Here is a 15454-nt window from a genome sequence, read left to right on the forward strand (position 1 = left end):
GCTGTAGCTAAGTTCATTAGCATCGGGTACCCCATGACCAGTTTGTTCTCTGCATTTTGACCACTTGTGGTTTTCTGTGATGGGCTCTATCTGCAGCAAAGGGACGTTTCTTTGATGAGCAGCCAGAACTACATTTATCTGTGGGTATAACCAATGATGAGTATTTAAAATGCAATTCAAACAAATGGACAAACACACAGACAAACAGTACCAGGAATGAGGAAGCACCCCCTTTGAGTTGTTGGTTAGGGGAGTTCTAAACACTTCCCCCAAATTTTGGCTATTGTTGTTGCCCTTGGTTGCCTCCCGGTGCTGAAGACAACCATGAACTTCAGATCCTGAGCTGAATTTGATGCAAAAGCTTACATCCCGAGGATAGACTTTCATAGTACTCACTATGAGAAGGGAAGGAATCAGCCAACAGTCCTACCCAAGTGTGATGCCTATGAACCACAATGATATACCTAAGAGTGAAATAATAGTCATATATTGGCAGTAACCAACAGCTGTCTAAGTAGACTTATGTACAGCCCAACAGGAAGGACATAATGCCGAGTCCTGGAAACCCAGCCAAGTACCTTGGGGCCAGTGTGTCACGGACCTTAGAGGAGAACCTATTACAGACATTTTTGTATCTTTTGATAATTTCATAAATGAGTGCTCTTTATATCATCTCTGCCCCTTTCTCCCTTCCAATTCCTCTTGTGCCCCCTAGCTCCTCAAATTCATGACTTCTCTTTCTTTAATTACATAGATGTAGATGTAGATGTAGATGTAGATGTAGATGTAGATGTAGATGTAGATGTAGATGTAGATATAGATCCTGTTGAGTTCCTTCATTGTTGCTTGTATGTTTAGGGCAGACCATTTGAGTTTGGATAACATATCAGGGACTTATTCCTGAAGAAAATGGATTCCTCCTTTTGATTCTACACTGAGCTTAGCTTGAGCTTATATATGAGACCTCAAAGCCACTGGTGACAAAATTCCCTCAACAAGTCCACACCTACTCCAACAATAGTGCCTCCTAATAGTGCCTATGGCACTAGCATTCAAACAGATGAGTCTGTGGCGCCAAAGGAATTCAAACCACCACAAATGTCCCTAGTTCCCTAAGTACAGCAGAGAAAACATGGAGGCAACAAAAGCTGTCAGGTTTTCAAACAACCTAAGATAGGGCAGGAGGAGAAGTGGATTTCTGCCTTCTGCTCCTTGGGAAGGTTTGCAGGTATCATGGACAGCTATGAATTTGAATTGAAGGGCTGAACTTCTGATGTATTTAAAGAGTTCTTAAGAATCTACAAGGAATGGCTGGAGAGATGGCTCAGTGGATAAAGCATGAGGACCTGAGTTCCAGTCCCCAGGACCCCAAGAAAAAGCTGGATGGAGTTGCATATGTCAGGAACCCAGCTTCTATGGCAAAATGAGAGGCAGAGACAGCAGAATTCCCAGAAGTTCTCAGGTCAGCTAGCGTGGCCTGGCATAGGTAGCAGCTAAGAGAACCTGTCTCAAATAAAGTGGATGGTAAAGACCAACAGCAGTGGTTTTCCTCTGTCATACAAATCTCTCTCTCTCTCTCTCTCTCTCTCTCTCTCTCTCTCTCTCTCTCTCTCTCTCTCTCTCTCTCTCTCTCTGTGTGTGTGTGTGTGTGTGTATGTATATATATATATATATGCACTTCATCTATGAGAGCATCCACACACAGAATCTTGGGCAGAATTTGGGTAGACCAGCAACATCTTGCTTTTGGTTTTGACATTGAGAGGGGAGGAGTTAGTGTAAGATCCAGGCTAAGAGTATCACACTGGAAAACAACAACATACCTAGATAGATCAGAGTGGAGACACTTGGATTTCCATCCATTTTCCTGTGTGTGTGTGTTTCTATTTCTTTATTAAATTCTACCTTCATGTCTTGATTGTTTTCATTACTGTATTGGACTGTTTTGTGTTCGTGGTCTTCATTAATTTATATCCTATTTAAGGTATTTGAACACACACATAATTGCTGTTTTGAAGTCCCTTTTTGTGCTTTAAGTGAGTTACTTTTCTTGGGAACTAATAATATAGGGTTAGGGCTGCTGACTTCTGGAGGAGGCATGGTGTCATGTCTGTGGTTTTGCAGTGGGAACTAAATTTCTGGAATTATGATGTCTGAGATGTTTGGTATGGATATCTGATCTCATCTCTCTTTGATGGGAATCACTTTCTTTCCTTGCTGTTGCCAATCTGTTGCCAGCCAAGGGTAGTGTCTGTAGGGTCCCTGGAAGAGAGCTGTTTTGTAGATCTTCAGGGAGTCACAAAGGAATAGGGATGGGCAAGAAGTAAAGGCTGAGAGGAGTAGTTTGAAAGAACTAGGGGTCCCCTGGGTCTGCAACAGGAGTCTGAGTCCCCAGAGGAAGGTGGTGGTCTAGGAGGAGCTCTAGTGGACAGGCCACAGTAGGACCAAGGATAATCCCGGAGAGACTGGATAAGAAGAGAATGACAGTTCCCCCCTTGTCCCTGGCAGAGAGAGATTCTGCAGGCCAGGGGAATCACAGAGAACAGGAGATAGGCTAGAATGGAAGGCGGAAAGGAGCCGCCAGGAAGAACTCCATCTATTTATCAGAAAAGCTAATAATGGCAGTCTCATTTCAAGGGAGGGCAAACACTGATAAATATTGAGAAAAGAGAGCTAAAAAGACATCAAGTTAATATTTTACTATCCCTTCTTCGATCTTGGAAAGCTCAAAGTCTTTTCCCACACTCATTTCATGATTTATTGATTCTGTCCTGCCAATTGGCTGATTGGAACAGACTCAGACACCTTGCCTTTAACTACAGCTTCCATTTCAATATTGCTTCACAATGCCAGCAGAGTTTTATGCATTCTCTAGCATCACTTATTGATATTGCCACCATTCTGGAATAATATCCACTAGTTAAAAACTGGATCATCATCAGTAAAAGCAACTAAAATGTTATTGACTTAGAATTCAAGGCTGAAATAATGTCTCTTGTATTGACTTTGGAGAAAAAGAAAACAATACTCCGTATAGCCCAGTGGTGATTTCACACTCACTTGTATTAAAAGTATGTTTAGAATCTCATCATTTCCCCATTTCTAATGCTGCCATGCTAGCCTCTAAAGAACGAGCCATATATGTCCTAGATGGCAGTGACCTCTTTACCAGACATTGTTGGCTGGGTCATGTCACAGGGCTTACTCTCTCTGGCTGACTTCTGGGTGACTGGCTCATCCCTCATCCCACTTGTGCTCCTCTGTGGAGACGACAGGGCTGTGGGAAGAGAGTCTCTAAGTTTCCAGCACTCTGCAGCTCCCGACCTCAGGGGCGGATGCTCTATACGACCTGACTTTTCCAAAAGAGGTGATGGCTGTCCTTGTGGACCCTTACTCAATCCCAACGCATGTCAGTGCATCCTCTTCCCTCCGCCAGCTGCCCCTTCTTCCCCACATTGATGAGTTTACAGCATACAAGCAGACTGTTGTTCCTCTCATTTGGAAAAATGGTTTGTTTTGTTTAGAGAAAACCCAAACAAACCAGACAGCCTTGCTGGACAGTATTCCCTCTCCCAGTGGCTACCCCATTTCTCTGCGGCCCTTGCAGAAAGCTCTGCCAGTCCTTGCCCCCATTCTTCCTCTTATTCACTCTGGCTAGCCCAGTCACTTCATCCACACCTCCCACATGCCACGCCCTCCCTCCTCCGCATTGACTGGGAGGAATCCTGCTCAGTTCTTCCCTATCATTTGCTAATCACAACCACACCTTCCTCCTGAACAGGCTGTTGTTCTTCCACAACCACACTGTACTGACTGTCCTCCTGAGCTATGGCCTCTGCTGCATCTTTATCTTACATCTTCTTCCTCGTTCCTTTCTTCACTGTGTTACAGACATCCTGGGCAACCATTATTAGCAATCGGTCAATCATGTCAGGAACCTTCCAGGACCTTTGCACTTGCTGTTTTCGCCGGCTCAAATTTCTCCTTCTCACTATTGGCCTGGCTGTCCATCCTGACTCCTACAAAATAGGAGTTCATGAGTCACAGTTACAGTCTTCATTTCCTTGTGCTGGTTTCCCGCAGCTCACATCCCACCACATCATACTGCAATACAGAGCGGCATGGGAATCTCTCAGCTTTCCTTCAATGCTAGTCCAGGAATCTTTTTTTTTTTTTTTTTTTTTTTTTTTTTTGGTTTGGTTTTCGAGACAAGGTTTTTCTGTGTAGCCCTGGCTGTCCTGGAACTCACTCTGTAGACCAGGTTGGCCTCGAACTCAGAAATCTGCCTGCCTCTGCCTCCCAAGTGCTGGGATTAAAGGCGTGCGCCACCATGCCCAGCGCTAGTCTGGGAATCTCTATGGTTGTGTTTATGTCAGTCCAGTTCTTAGCTGTAGATCTCAGTAGTCAAGAAAGACAGCTAAAACCTGAGCCAGAGCAGGGGTGTTGCTCAGTGGATGGCTTGTTCTCTGTACATGTGAGGCTCTATGTTTCACTTCCTGAACCAGAGCAAAAGAAAAACTGGGAGTCAATCAATGCATGTATGCCTATTAAAGATTTTCTTCTCTTTTCTCTCTCTCTTTTTTTAATCGACATTTTTACCTAGTAAAATAGCCATTTCTCAGTGGCATTTGGCTGTTGAATCTACTTACCCATGTTTATTAATAAGACCAAGAATGCTTTTTCAGAGGCTCAAAGAAGCTAGACCCTGTAAGCAAACTGCTTGCTGATGCAGCCCTGGCCTTGGTAGCTTAGCAGCCCTTGCCAGCAGAAAGGATTAGGTTAACTGGCAAAGAGCCTGGAGCCGTCAGGGTCCTGAGGGAGGCTCACTAATGTCTGAGACTTTGGGTTCCGGGTCCCTAAAAGGGAACAGTGGCATGATCTTGGCAGCTGAGCTGGCCGTGAGCACAACAGGCTAGAAATACTCCAGGCTGGGGCTAGGAAGCCTAAGACGAGATGAATCCAAAATGGGCAATGTCTGCTCATGGGCATCTCTGCCTTCTCAGGTAGGTGCTATTAAACAGACACTAAAATGTTCGATTTCTAGGATCTCCCAAGAAAGCTGGAGAAAAGATTTGCATTTTTATGAATGCTGTAGAATTACAAAATCACAGAGATATGGACAGTCCATAGGCGCAGAAGGGGGTCTCTAACTAAGCATTGCCTAACAGCCTCTGCTGCCTTCTCCCTGAAGGTGTGCACCTGCCACAGGGCTGGCTTTCTTTCTCCTCGCTTCTTTCTTTTAAGACCATTTCTGCTTAATAGCTTGTATGCATAGCATTAAAAGGTAAGGACAAAAGAGAGAAGTTGATTCCAACCCATTTAGCAGTCCCAGGAGGCATGACTCTGGCAGGTTGGGTAATGAGCTTCCTGTGGGTTTCCTTGAAGGGTGCAGTGACTTTCCATTGGCAGGCCCTCCCCAAGACTCTGCCAGCCCAAGTCTGCGCACACCTGCTTTTCACACAGAGCTTGAAGGTGCCCCATTGGTGGCCCCTCTGGATGAAGGATCTGTGTCTATCCTAGAGAGCACACGCAGCACACGTGACCGGAGGAGGTCTCCGTCCTACGGCATGCCCTGCTTCACGTCTTCTGAAGTCTGCTTAGCGTGGGGATTGGAGCCTCAGAGCCAGACAGCCCTGCTTTCATAGGCAGAGCTGTCTGGAAGCAGAAGCAAAAGCCTGAGCTGGGTGGAAACCTGGACTGTTGTGTTTTTCCAGCACTTTCGGGTTTCTGCTCACCTGACACAGCAGCTTCTTGTAGGCTCGGTGCTCCGTTGTGCTAGACAGCTGTCTAACAACAGCCCTCGTGTTTTAATTGTAGCTAGGGTGCTTCAGAGAGGGTGGAGGTGACCGGCAGGCACAAGGACTCTGACGGAGGAGAGATGGGAAGGGATCTTCAGTGAAAACAGAGCAAAGGTGGCTGCGATATGAGACAGAGAGAGCCTGAGGTCTTGTCAGTGAGGGTGAAGGGTCTCCCGGTCCTTGTCACAGGGTCATCATCTCAGAATATTTTGATATCCTTTGCCAATTCCAAATAATGCTATTTTCTTCTTTAATTTTGCCCCCAAATAACCAAATATTAGCAAAATCCTGGAAGCCAGAGGGTATAAGGGATCCAACTGGAGAAACTTATGACAAAGTAAGTTCATTTTTTCACACTTAAGGACTTTAAGTCAGCAAAGCTTTCAGTTAGTGAAGTAGGTAAATCTGAGGACTGTTTGAATAATAAAGGGGAGTAAATAAGAAATAATTTATATTTCTATATAATTTAAATAAATAATTAAATAAATACTTTACCCAAAATTTCTGTAGCCATTCTTTAAACAGGCTAGTACTAGGCTTAAAATATGATTTATTTGTAGGTGTTTGGTAAAACACAGGATAAACATATCTCATAAGGCATAATATTCCTCAGAGCTGTACATCACCACGATCAAAATGTACTGCTGTGGAGAGAAACTCTAACATAAAAATCCTGAGAGTGAATTCATGTTCACTTGTCTCCTCTTATTCAGAGTTGAGAAATTAAGTTATAATCGCTGTTAAACATTTTAGTGGCAAATTTAAAGTTTGCTAAGTGCCTTTTCATAGTCCTTGAACCCACAGAGTCCAGAAAGCCACTTGTCATTACTCTTACAAAATTGTGGCAAGGAAAGCTCTCCTAACCACAGTTCCAACACGCCCAACACCAGCCTCCTCTATGGGCCCTTGAAATGGGAGAATTTGTTTTATGATTCCAGACACTGTACAGCTCTCGTCTCTGGATTTTTTTTTTAAATTATTCTCTGCTACCCCAAAGCATTAAAGAGGGCATTTGGAACTGGTACATGAATGTTTCCAGCAATATTCTCCATGATAGCCAAGGCTGACAACAGTCCCACTGGCAGATGAATCACTGGACAGATTGTCAAGTACCTGCAGGTCTAGTTTTGAGGATTCATTTTGTGTCTAAGTGCAGCACCAACTAGGAGGGATACCACAGAAAAGGTCCCAGGTCTGGCCTTTGTGGCATGTCCTAAACCCTAGATGATCCAAATCAGTCTCTCTCTCTCTCTCTCTATCTCTCTCTCTCTCTCTCTCTCTCTCTCACACACACACACACACACACACACACACACACACACACACACACACACACACACAGGAATATTGTTCAATCCCCAGGTTCCTGTCTCACTATCTGTCCAGGTATCAAGGGCCTCTCTCAATACCTTGAGCTGTCTGTGCTTTGCTATCATGTCATAGAAATTGTCACTTGTCTCCCAGCCCCAAGACATCCATTTAAGTGTTTATTTCCCTAAGTCATTGTCATGTTCACCCATGGTCACCACAGCCAGACAGGACAAAGCCGGGCTCTCTCTGCATGATTGCCTTGATGTACCTGATGGAGGCAAGCCAGCCAACTTAAGGCTGATTCCCATCTCCATGCCTCTTTTTGGCCCTCTGGGACCTTTCCACCGCCGTGTCCTGGTTTTGCAGATCCCCCAGCCTGTAGGACTGATCAGGGCCTTTGTCGACTTAACAGCCATCTTCTAACTCTTTTGACACTAGGGTTTTGAGACAGAGTGAGCCAAAACCTTATTCCCAGCCACTGTGCTGTGGCACTTGTGTTCTGTAAACTGATGACTGCAGGAGTCCTAGCTAATGGAGCAGGCCAGGATCTCTGGGTTCAGAGACAGAATACAAAAGCAATTCCTAAAATGCTGTGGAGTCGGTGCCTCAGAATAGTTCCCTAACTCTACTGTGTGAAGTCCATGGTTTGGTTCAAATTCAGGAAGAGAATAGAAGAGCTAAATTGGAGAGGGAACAGAGCCAGTCTCATTTGCATATGACTAATTTTGATCCTTCAGCATCTCCAGGAGATGATATGAGACAGGAGAGCTTAGAATCCGAAGATGACTGAGGGAACCCTTTAAGCCACACAGAGGGAGGTCTAGCTGGGTGTAGGGTCAGCTTGCCACATAGCAACATGGACAGTGTAAAGTGTGATGGGGTGACGAGAACACACTTGACTCCCTAACTTGGAAGTTAGTGTTTCCCATTTTTCAATATGGCCCAGTGTTCTTCTCCACACCTCATTAAGTAGAACTGTTTTGAGCTGAGGATTGTAACTCAGTAGCAGAGTACTTGTATAACACACACACACACACACACACACACACACACACACACACACACACACACACACGTAAAATAAAATGGAACTACTTTAGCTTTAATTTGGAGTGCATACCCAAAGCTTTCCCTGTGGATTTTAACGCGATGGATGAGACGATAAAGCAGGGTTGCAGACACACAGGCATGCACACAGCCTGGTCTGTGGCTCAACATCATCCATAGGATTTTGGAGACCCATGCATGCTATGCTCCAAATCTCACCCTCCCTAGAAAGGGAAGCATGGAACATGTCTGCTTTTTACCTTAACTAAAAGGGGATGAGCTGGATTCCTTGGAGGGTTTAAGTAAGTGTTCTCTGCAGTTGGGGGACATGGAGAACTGAGACATGGCTTACTGTAGAAATCCCAAGAAACAAGCTGCTCCCAGAGTGCGGATCCTGGGAGAGACTAGGTAGATAAGTGCACTAGGATAGAGGAAATGACTGTTTCCAGAGGAGCCCAGATGACGGGAGATTGCAGGGATGACTCGCTAAGTCACCCTGGATTCTGTCAGGAGCTGCTTGGCAGCACAGAACCACCAAGAAAACCTCTGCACTACAGCAGCTAAAGAAGATAGCTTGTAGCCAGCAGCCAGCCATGCTGACCTACCACAGGCAGAAGGGTCTGGTGACTTCCGGGCTTTGGCTTCTCTGGAAGCCCTTCTCCCTACCCAGAAGCTCTGTTCTAGCACCACACTCATCCCAGAGACCCAGAAGAGCCTGAGACTGGATTGCAGGACCAGGAGTCACTGTGGAAGAGCGTAGGAGGAGAGAGAACTCTCCCGACCCTAACAGGTGGAGCTCAGAACTGAGAGAAGTTAGCTTCAAGCCAGTTAAGTCATAGCGGAGTGCAGTTACTGCCCAGCTTCTGACTCTGAAAGTCCTGAGAGGGCTGGAGCATAGCTCACTGCTGTGTCACATGGTTAGCACATGAAAGGCCTTGGCTTCTACCTCTAGAACAAAATAAGCAAACAAATATCTATGAGACATGGGTTTTGCCCTTAATGTCTTTCAGGTAAAAATTAACCTGAAACAAATTGAAAGACATAGTAAAAGATAAAAAAAAAAACAAAAACAAAAACCAAAACAAAGTTTCTTTCAGTCAATGATTTTTGCTCCTTCAAAAATCATTTTGCAGACATTAAAAGATTCTGAAAGCCTTGGAATACTCATATCCAGCAAATATTTGTGAGATTCTCTATGCAGGCAACACTTATCAGGTGTAAGGGATAAAGAATGTCCCTCTCCTGGCTATCTACCAGCTCTATCCCTCAACCCCAGAGTAATTTAGCACCTTGGATTCCTTAAACCTACTGTAGCAACGGTAAACTTCACTTTTACAGCGTTGTCACCTGTCCCGATTGCTCACAAAGCCCATGATTTGAGAGAACAATATTACGTTTATTAACCTTGCCACCATGATGAGGTAGAAAGGTGAGTCCATGGCTGGGTGGGTTTGAGACGTTAGGTGACCAAGGCCACTGCAGAATTCAGTATTTGGTTTGCATGGCACCAAATAAAATTGGATCAAGCTGATGGTGGAAACCACATTCTCTGTTGGGAAAGAATTGCCAGGCTCCAAGTTTAGTCTGCTGAATAAGAAAGCACGGAGACCTTGTATCTCAGTCTCTCCTCCCTTTCCTCTTCTCCCCCCCCCCCCCCCCCCCGCTTTGCTTTCTTCTCTTCTCTTCTTCTTCCTCCCCATTCTCCTTTCCTCTCTTTTTTTCCCCAATCCAAAGACCTTTTAACACATAGTTACTTGAACCATTTTTTAAATTGGTTTTCTGTATTTCATATCTATTAATGCTTACCGCTAGGTGGACAAGATAGAGAATTAGTGTCAGACAGACACTACAAATGTTATTGTGCTGCAGTCATCTTTCTGTCCCTTCAGCACTTGTGAGGGCACTACTGTGTGAGTCTTCATAGATTTAGCCAATATTTAGTCAACTTAGTCAACATGGTGTCACCCAATAAACCATTAGTCCCTAGACTGGTCTGTGTCTTAAGAGGTAGGCATTAAAACTTAGTATTGCTTTATTGGTCTTTTTTGGGGGGGGGTGCTTCAAGCTTAAGACCCATGGCCAGGAAAAGTGTCTTCTGGGTAGATAATAATTACTAGCTCTTAAAAATGAAAGTACTGACATCACATGGAGGGGTATTAATTAAATGACTTGTTTGATGAATGACAAAGGCACTCTATAATGTAAAAACACAGGAGAGATACTGATACAAAGGCGAACTCTCAGTGCTGACTGGACAAGAGATAAATGGGAGTCTCTGAGAGGAGTGGGAAAGGACAGGGAGACTCACATCTCTAAAAGATGTGTGAGGGCGATGCGGAGTGAGCTGTTACACTGGTGGCCCTGACAGAGACATCCTCTAATAGCCAGCCTCCAGGGGACAGGTGCCCTTGCTGTTTGGTTTAATTTCCTGTCTCTTCCCTTCCCTTCCCCTCCTCTTTCATTTCCTTTGCATTTTTCCCTTTTGTTATTTTATTCTGTATTATTTTTGGGTCCTCAGGATTCATTCATTTATTGGTTTTTCTGAAACAGTCTGTCTGTGTAGCCCAAACTGGCCTCAAACTTGGCAATCTTCCTGCCTTAATCTCTTGAGGGCTGTGATAGCAAGCATGAACCACTAAGCTCAGCCCCCAGTGTTTTGTTGTTAATTATGTTAGTGTGTATTAGACCACTGAATCCAGTACAGTAGGTGGGTGTGAGTCCCTGTCACAGTAGCTCTGTTAGTCCTTTAGAGATGGCGCTGGGTTGCACTTGGTCAGCTTAGATGGAAGTGATCTGGGTGACAGGCTGCATGCTGAAGAGTTGCTCACTTCCTGTCATCTTGTCATGAGCACTCCCCTACAGAAATGACAGTGCTGTAACAATCAAATCCTCTCTCATTTGTGATTGGTGATGTCCAAGCCTCCTTAGTCTTAAGGACATTATTCTCTTGTAATAACATTTTCAAAGGGGCAGTCACAAACACCTGCTTGGGAAGTAGAAGGAGGGGGAAAAGCCAGACCTGTCTATGTGCCAAATGTTCTGTTCCAGAACTCTAGGCCTCAGAGGGTTAAAATGGTTGGTCTTATGTGTCCCTTTAGGACCCAGTGCAGCGTGAGTATGGTGAAAATGCGTGTTAGGTACAAGGATCAGCCATGTCCTGCGTGGCCACTTCAGTGCCCTCTCTCTATCCCCTGCTCCTTCTCAGAGTTCTCAGCAGGGTCAAATGCATTCACCTGGTGAGATACCAAATGTGTGGGTTGTCTAGGCCAGGCTCAGAAGTGCCCACATTCCATGTGTCCACACGTAGATGCAGAATGGTGAGCAGATGGTCTTCCGATGGTCCAGGAAAATTAAACAACTGTCTAAGCAACAGCAGGGCTCTCTCCATGGCAGATGCCTTTTGTATCAGCCTTGCTGTGCCTGCCTGGCCTCTGACATGGTTCCTCATTTATTTCCTCCATAGCATTTTACAATCACTAATTCCCCTCTGTTGTCTCACTTGATTTTATTGACCAAGTTAGGGAGAGGGACTCGTCTGTTTCACTCACTGCTGTGTGAACAAACCCGGCAACACTATGTCTTGTATAGAGCAGAATGACCCACCAGTAATAATTAATGTGCGATGATGAACTAGAGATTGAATGATGCAAAAAAAAAAAAAATAACGAGTAAAAGATGCACCCCAGGGCTAGAGAGTAGCCACCATCCAGCCCAGCTGAGAACTCAGTGGTGGTCTTCAACAGTAACAAGGTTTAGTAAGTAACTAAAAGCCTGTTTCCTTTGTTGGTTTGCTTTTGAGTTAGAAAGGTGACAGCTGGGGTTGGGAATCAACAAGTGTTTGCATTGCTCTGCCTTTTTGCTTTTCTTTTGACTGTTGTCTTTGGGGTGAGCACAGCACTCCTTCTGTGCTCTGGGTAGGGCTCCAAGGAGGGTCCTTGGCTTCCTCCATCTCCTGCAGGTGGAGATAGGATGCCTCTCCTGGAACTTGCTCCTGGATGCTTACCAACTGTGGCTAAGATGTCTCAAGCATCTGTTCCTTGGATTCCCCACCTAGGCAGGATTTGTCTACTTTACATAGGTGTCTCCCATGCTGCTCTTTCTCGGGGGGGGGGGGAGGGCGGGGCGGGGGGGGGCGAGGGCGGTGCATGGCGTGACCGTGGTGCATGGAGTGACCTCGCAGAGTGACTTTCTGAGCTTTGCTTTCCCTCACTTGGATGCCACACACATAAGGTGCATTAAGACGGAGAGCTAAAATTAAGGATGGGTGCAGAGCTTAATCACTAGCAATGTTCAGTAACAGAAAACAAAGGAAACAAATGCTCGCATAAAGGAGTAGATAAAAATAAATTATGACACGTTCACGGAGTTGAGCACTTCCCATTAAAATTGATCATGTGGAAGAACATTAAACCACATGTAGTTGTGTTCACGTTTAATTTTATAAGCTCAAGCTATAAAACAGTGGATAGCACACAATCACACTTTTGAAATAAGAATGTACAATCAATATACTTATATAAATAATGGAAAGATAAATACTAAAATGGGGATATTGTTGTGGTGAGTAGGATAGTGAGTAACTTTTATTTTTGTGGACCAGTAATAGTTTTTAGCTTTTCTCTAATGATTTCATATTTCTTTTTAAAGGGGACATAAAAAGCTAACACATTATTTGTATTAATTAAATGAGGTTCTTAGTTGGTTTAGGCTGTTTTAACAAAATATCATAGTCTAGGTGGCTTACAAACAACAAAAATTTATTCCTCACAGATCTGGAGTGTAGGAAATCTAAGACGAAGGAGCTGACAGATTGAGAATCTAGTAGGGCTCATTTCCTGGCCCATAAAAGATTCCTTCTTGCTTCAAGTGCCCTGCCCCATCCTCCTAGACCAGGAGATCTCAACCTGTGGGCCAGGAACCCTTTGGGGTCACATATCAGCTATGTTGCATATCATACATATATTTACATTGCAGTTCATAATAGTTGCAAAATTATAGTTATGAAGTAGTACTGAAATAGTTTAATGGTGGGGGTCAGCACAACATGAAGAACTGTGTTAGGGGCCGAAGCACAGGAAGGCTGAGAAGCGCTGTGCTTTCATGTCAGGTACATATACACAATATTATGAAGTTGGGATTCACAATGATTGTCTGTCTGTCTGAGACTGATCTCATTTACCCAATATGATCATTTCCAGTCACATTCCTTTCCTGTAAATAATATAACTTCATAATGTATATGATTTATATATTTAAATGAAACTAAATCTGCATCTCTCATCTTTGCATTAAAATTAACTCCAAATAATAATAATAATAAAAAACTTTAGTTTAAGACTTGAAATTGTAAAAATGGATAGAAGAAAAGGTAGAGAATTGACAGGCACTGTCTGAATAGAACTCTGGTCACACAGGAAATACTGTCAACAATGAACAGATGTCATGAAAGCAGAAAGTGTCTGCATAAGGGAATAAAGAATACTTGAGAATGAAATTAGAAACTTCATGTGACACTTGACAGCTTCTGTTCCAAGCGTCTACTCTAACCAGACAGAAATTGTTGAGTTCTGTGAACTTTGGATCGAGTTAACTTTGATATGTGATATTTTTATTTATTTGCAAAGGGTTTTTTTTTTAATAATAAAGTTTATAAAATGTAAAAAGCCTACACACAGCAAAGCAAACAGTCAAGTGAGGACACAGCCTATGCAATAGGGGAAAATCTTTGCTACTGTGCCTGTGATGGAAGTTTAAAATGCAGAATATACAAAGAACTCAAAACTTAAGCAACAAGGTATCAAATGACCCAACCAAGATGTGGCTTAATCAAATGAGCAGACAGTTCTCAAACTACGAGGTACAAATGGCCAGTAAACAAGAAAAAGGTGTTCGGTGTCACTAGGCATCAGAGAATACAAGTTGAGACGGCACCTCACTCCACTCAGAATGGCTCTTTTTCCTTTTTTCAGACGTGTTGTCTCCAAGGTGCCTTGTCTGTCCCAGAACTCACTCTTGAGCACAGCCAAGGCTTCACCCATCAAACCCCCATCTTAGCCTCCTGAGTAACTGAGAGTCATGGCCAGAGGGACCAGGCCAAACTCACTTTTTATCTTAGATGTTCTCGTAGGAACTTTAATGTTTCTTCTCCACTCGTTGGCATTGACTTTGTGCTGTGTACTTCATAATCCCTCATGTGAACTCATCGTCTCTGTGACAGCCCTGGGCTATAGCGAAGCATGGAGAGAAGTTATTAACTTGTCTGAGCACTGCAGATAGGAACTGGCAGAGTCAGTCTCAAACCCAGGCAGTGTGGCTCCAGCATCACCTTAATTTAAGCACTTGCTATTTCTCACCTTGGTGAGGTCTCTACTCATTAACTTTTCTCAATGCTACCACCAGTGTATGACAAAACAGAGTAACCCTGAAGCAGAAGGGTTGGTTTGTGCTCACAGATGGGGAACACAGTCCATCATATAGAGGAAGGTACAATGCAGGCAGTTTCATGGCAGTGGGAGCGTGGTACTTGCTCCGGTCTCAGCAGATTACAAGGTGAGAAGGAGTAATGGTGGGCACTCAGCTTGCCTTCTCCTTTTTGTTCAGGTTGAGCCAAAGCACAGGTGATGGTGCCACCCATATTCTGGCTGTGTCCTCCCTCCTCAAGTAGACCCCTAGAAGTGCTCACAGAGCCACACCCAGACACTGTCTTCACAGTAATGCTGTATCCAATCTAGTTGCCTAAGAAGATTGACTATCATAACCCTTCCACTTGGCTCCCTCCTACCACATTCTCGATAAGGAACTATATCTCTGTTTCTTTGGTTCCAAGCCCCGAGATTTACATATAGAAAGTCTCTGTAAACTTATTGATCAGGTGGCTGTCCAACAAGCATTTATCGAGCATCTGTCATGTGCTAGGCATTGTTTTACCATCTGAAATACCAAGGACAAAACAGAGCAAGATTCCAGCAGTGTTGAGAAGCTGACCCAGGGTCTAGAGAACACGTCAAGGGAGGTCGGGTGGGTGGCTCTGGGATTGTTTTACTGTCTGACGTATCCGTGTTTCCCCAGGTTCCAGTGAGCTTCTCTTATTTTAAATTTCTGGTCTAATTTGAGGCAACTACTGTCCTGAATACATACAACTCCCACTTTTGTCCCGCCAGAACTTGATTGCGTGCAGATGATCTGTCATCTGCATGATATGACTGCGTGGTGTATGTGGTGTGTGTGTGTGTTGTTGTTTGTTTGTTTGTTTTAATTTTAAAATAGGGTTTTTTTGTTTGTTTGTTTGTTTCTATGTA

General features: G+C 44.1%; 1 protein-coding gene across 1 annotated transcript in view; it reads left to right on the top strand.

Annotated features, from left to right (window-relative positions):
• The window catches only part of Chn2 (chimerin 2), a 261881-nt gene that overhangs the window by 82074 nt on the left and 164353 nt on the right, over nt 1-15454 (top strand). The gene's annotated exons all lie outside the window — the stretch shown is intronic.

The sequence above is a fragment of the Mus musculus genome, chromosome 6, assembly GCF_000001635.26.
Source record: "Mus musculus strain C57BL/6J chromosome 6, GRCm38.p6 C57BL/6J".
NCBI lineage: Eukaryota > Metazoa > Chordata > Mammalia > Rodentia > Muridae > Mus > Mus musculus.